Raw genomic sequence first — 5,724 nt, forward strand, 5'->3', positions numbered from 1 at the left:
GTACAGTTTAACTAAATAAATTATTATTATATAAAAATATAATTTGAAAGAATGTATCTATACAGATGTATCGACTGGTTTAAAATATACGATTTAAAAATAGTTTATATTTATTATCATAGATTAGTAAATATTACTCACTCCTAACAAGAAAATGTACCCAGTTTTGAGAATTGAAATAGTTGCGTAAAAAAGTTTTGCCACGTCTCCGTGCTAAAATGTCTCTAAAATATTTGAAATAATTATTTATTTATTATGTAAATTACGCAGTATTAGTTATTTATTAGTAAATTTTCTCTAAAAATTTTTTTATTTGTCAAGAATTCAAAAAAAGAACTTATTAATAAGCCGTTTGTGGCTTATTTCAATTTCAAGGCGGCGAAGTATCTTTACTAATCTATGTTTATTATTATCAGTTTTATTTTACACACGACCATTAATTGCAAAGTTGTGTAAATTTTATAAATGTACTAGCTGTTCCAGCAAACATTGTGTTGCCATATAAATAAAAAAAATGTTAAGGGTGAACAACCCTTATCACTTAAGAGATATTTTTTTTTTTTTTTTATAATATAGGAGTAGCAGACGAGCATGCAGTCCACCTGATGGTAAGTGGCTACTGCCGCCCATGGACATCTGTAATCAACCCCAGATAGGATTAGATATTCCTACCTGAGGTCGGCCACAGATGCGCCGCTACCCCTGAGGACTAAGCTGGAACGCCTCGGAAAAGTCTGTCTCCCTTACCACACCCTTCAAACCGGAACACAGCAGCGCCTAACACTGCTGTTATTAGGTAGAAATAGGTGTGGCGGTGGTGCCGCCGGAGTCGAACCACAAAGGGTTCTACCACCTTCAAATGAAAATAGATAGTAACCAATTCTCAGACTTACTGAATATGCATATAAATTTTGGTGAAAATCAGTAAAGCCGTTTCGCAGGAGTAGGTACAGTAACTAACATTGTGACATGAGAATTTTATATATAAGATTCTAATTTTACCGTGGTCTTTTTGAGGATTAATTTCTGGCTATACAAAGATTGTTTATTAAATTATGTTTAGGTTAAGGAAGAAATACGACCTTAATGATTGAAATATTTATTCAATTAAAGAAATTTTAAAATACCGTATACTATCCTATATAAATTTTATGGTAATATTTTTTATTATTTACCACAGGTATCGAAGGAAATTTAGAGATAAGGATACAGAATTTCCCATATACCGATTTTATTTTATTAAAATAAACTATAAAAAGTTATATTTTGACTAAATACACACTAATATAAAAATTAAGCAGTGGGAATTTAAACTATAACATACGACATATGAACATCGTCAGATTCAATAAAATGTCACTTCTGTTCTGTTGATCTATGACCATGCATTTTGCGTCTTTATCACTTTCATTCACAAAAACATACTTTGTCTCTTTCAGGTTACTCACGTAATCATGGCGGATCGAACACGAAAAATAAACAAAATTTAATAATTTCTCTTCATTTACGTGTGATAGGTGATTCCATGAAGTTTGTTTCTTTTTCGAGCATAATTTTTGCATTTACGCATTGCACAAGAAGGCATTTTGAGGCTTAAAATTCAAAATAATGACGTTTAACGTGTTCAGTGACATTCGTGTGTATTACTACGCCGCGCGAGAGCGACTGGAGTCGTTTCAACTCGTTTTACACCACTTGACGTATTTTGTATGTTTCAAGTTTTGCCCGCTTGTGGCGTATCTTCAGGTTATAGATCAATGGCTTCGAATAAATAAATAAGCTTAATATTTATGTTTTGCTGGATTTGTAAAAGTACATTCCATATATATTTGGCATACTAGTTCTTAAAATGTCGGTCAGGCTGAATTATAATATTAGTACTGGTAGCACTAAATTTCTAGGCACGACGAGGCCGGCGGGGTCGCGTGCCGTGGGCAGGTGCGCCGCTGGCCGCAAGGACGATGTAACCACCGTGCCTCCGCAGCATACGTATTCATAACTTTATATGTATCCAGTATTCATTTCCTAAGCTTCAACAGATCATTGAATCTACATTGCATTTATTTGTTAAACTTTCAACGTGATAATAATATAAGCAAGTCGAAGTTTATATTGAGGTCATCTTAATACTACTTTTCTATCGTATTCTAATCCAGCCTATTAATTTGTAATCGGCGTTATATGACTAATAATGTTAACAAAATAACAAATAACTATTCATAGAAATGTAATTAACAAAGCACAAACACAACACGATATTGATAAAATCTTGGTATACCTACTTCCTTTTACTTTGTCTGCCAATATAAATATTTGCAATAACTTAATAGAGGGATAGTGAAAAGCTCAGATTATAGAATCATTGTGGCATGCTAAAGTAAGTTGCGAAAGAAGCGCCATTACACCTCATATGGATTTCACCGCGCATATTCGCACGAGTGAAATCCGTCGCTTGTCACCAGCGGTCTATCATTGTGTTGTGGGTATATATTTTTATGTGGAGTTGTCGGGAAAATAATTCTAAAATTATTACGACATTTTGGCGAAAGTGTTCGGTTCTACGCAATAAAAGGAAGAGCGTTTTATTTATAGTTTTGTAAAACTATTGTTATTAGTTTTTCCCACGATATACTTACTATAATTATATGTATAAATTTAGTTAGTATTGTAATTTATTCACACGGTAATGGTATACCTAGCCGCTAAAATAGTAGATGAACAGTTTTCATAATATCTTATTTATAAAAACTTTTTGACAATCTTATTTTCAAAAGGAGAGTTGCAACGAAGACTAGAGTGTTGGCAACTTACACTAAATTGAAAAATTGCTCTGTGTCCTTATTCCAAGTCCCAGTATTTAACCTTATTTAAGAATTAAGGCGTAAGTAGAAGTTAAAGTGTGATAACAATTAAACAATATAACACTGATTATAATACGTCTCACAATTAAGCAAATTAATTAATGTATCAAGTGGTTGAATAATTATAATTAACAGAACAAAGATACTATTATAGAGATAGCACGAGATGACGCTCTGGGAATTCGCCTTCACCACACTACGTAATTATAATTAAAGAGAGCTGTTTTTCGACCTTATCTCATAGATTAACCTTACTTTTGAACTTAATAATTAAAGAAGTTATATCATTATCTATTGGTAAATATAGATCTAAGAAAAATATCTATCTTTTTAAATTAATAATATAGTTAGGCGAAATTATACGTCAGGTTTTAATACTGAAAGATAGCCCACGTGAATTGATTGAATTTTATTGTATACCAATTTAATCCGCAAAGGGTTCAAGATTCGATCTTTGCTCAGGTATCTGAGTGTTGAATTTAGATTTTGAGTTTTTATTAATCGTCTTGGTTTTATGTAGCTAAATGGCACTTACAACACGGAATTCTAACGTGGATCTTTTTTAAATAAAGAATTAATAAAAATATCCAATAATGTTAATACCAAATAAATATAAATTCATCATAACAAAAATAACATTCCTTATATACGTAAAACCATAGCTTAAAAATCTCGAAATCCCAACTATTGTATCTTTCGGATCCCTAATCCAGCAGCTTAAAGGGATTATTAGACGTATTAGTAAATCACTTTAATTTGTATCGTCTGATCTCTGCGTCTGAGCGATCATCCCCAAATAACTCCAGACGATCGCTGTCTGGCAACATTGTTTGTTTTTGTCTTTCATGAGTACGCCACCGAATCTTTGATAAGTAAAATAGAAAGATACTTCACCACCTTGAAATTGATTGAAACCACAAAAGGGTGATTTATCATTTATTTTGGAATACTTTACAAATAAAAAACACTTTTAGAGAAAATTTACGTTTAAACGACATAATTTAGTTAATAAATAAGTATTTCAAACATTTTAGGGACATTCTATTACGGAGTCGTGGCAAAACTTTATTTATGCAAGAATTAAAATTCTCAAAACTGGTTACATTTTCTTGTTAGGAGTGATCAATCTATTTATTTTACTCATCTAAGCATCAAATTGAGACCGGCGCCTATTGTCTGAAATCGGGCCAAATTTAAATTTCCTTAGTGGAGTTGCGACATTTCCGTATGTACCAAAGCCGTCGTATGCTGTACTTTATTGCTATTATATTATTGTGATACAACGAGTTTGGTTGTATTAAACTAAATCCAATTTGTGTAGGGTCTAGCTTAATATTGCGAAGCTATGTGCATATATTCGTAATTCAATCAAAATATTTAAATTTAATTAAATTGCCCACATTAAAAATATACTGACAAGATTAGGAAGCTCAAAAATGAAATGTATTGTAGGAATAGACCAGTCATTAAATATTTTTCTGATATACTCTACTATAGAACATCTATTTTAGATTGTAGTTGAATAAAATTACAAGATTAAGGAGGCACAAAAACTTATTACGATGCGCAGGTGCGGCAGGTCGTTATAAATTGGACCTTTCCGTCCATTGGCAACAAAGTTCGTAATGGTACCATTGAGGAAATAAATAAATAGACTCTTAATAAAGGTAATTTAGTGAACAGATAAGCCGGATAAATCTATATGGGGAGAACAGAATTACTAGACGCCAAGTAGCGAAACTTCGCAGACTATTAATTTTGTAATGCAGGTCCTTTGAAATGTATTAAATTAGAAGTCTATTTGTTTACTTTGTCTTTAAAAGATACAAAGTTAGTGCTGTTTGCATCACTGTTCAGACGATAACGTATCTATTGTAATAAACTATACTTTCACAACTCGAAAGCCTTTTACGTAGCGTATCGCTTTTATATTTTGTGTTGTCGATCAGGCGGATACGATGTGCAATTACCCTCAATCTTAGGAAGGTGACCAGAGCAGTGGGCTTCAAAAACTACTTTCGTCATCTCTTTCTTACCTGAACATGGTAAGTAAGTAAGACAGAGATGCAAATTAGTGCTTAAGTTATGCTATGCATTCCGTAGTAAATTGGCGTAGATCGGCATATAGTCGCGATATCAGCTGTGAATGCGGTTCGAATCGCCTTGATTCGATGTACTAGATTCTGCTACATGATACTGTTATAATTGCTGCATAACTTATTTATGCATTGAAAGTAGATGGAAATGCATGTTCCAAAGCAGAAAATAATATAACTATCTAGAATGCAATCATACAGATTGATTTTAAAAATAATTTCATGAGATAAGTTACTCCAAAATGGGTTTAGAAAAGTACTTTAACAAAAGTACTTTATCTTGAAAATTTACATGAAGAGCTAGTTAATGTATAATAAACGAAAATATTTCTGAGGAAACATCTAAAATTTTGATGAAATTGTTTAAAAATACAATAATAAGCACCGTTGTAGTGTTGGTTCATCTTATAATCCGCGAATCGACCCATGCAATATTAATTGCTCAAAAGTCCGTTGACTCAACAACAAAAAACATTTCCCAATGAAGATTATTACGAATTAATATTGTAGCATCGTGACGAGACATTAGATGTCTTATGCAAGACGCGGAAGGTTCGCGATTATGTTGTATTTGAAATAGGGATGGCGACCTGCGATTGATTAATCGATGTTATGGACCAAAAATCGATTATTTTCATCGATCTCCAGTAATAGATGGATCAGTGAGTCGATCTTTCATCCTAGAAAGTCGAAAATCGATCTTTATGGAGTTAATTGAGCATTAACAAATATGATACAGACATTTTTTGTTGATATACGTATTTCAG

This window comes from Epargyreus clarus, unplaced genomic scaffold, assembly GCF_041222505.1.
Source record: "Epargyreus clarus isolate Ecla_fem2 unplaced genomic scaffold, WU_Ecla_fem_2.2 ptg000014l, whole genome shotgun sequence".
Taxonomy (NCBI): domain Eukaryota; kingdom Metazoa; phylum Arthropoda; class Insecta; order Lepidoptera; family Hesperiidae; genus Epargyreus; species Epargyreus clarus.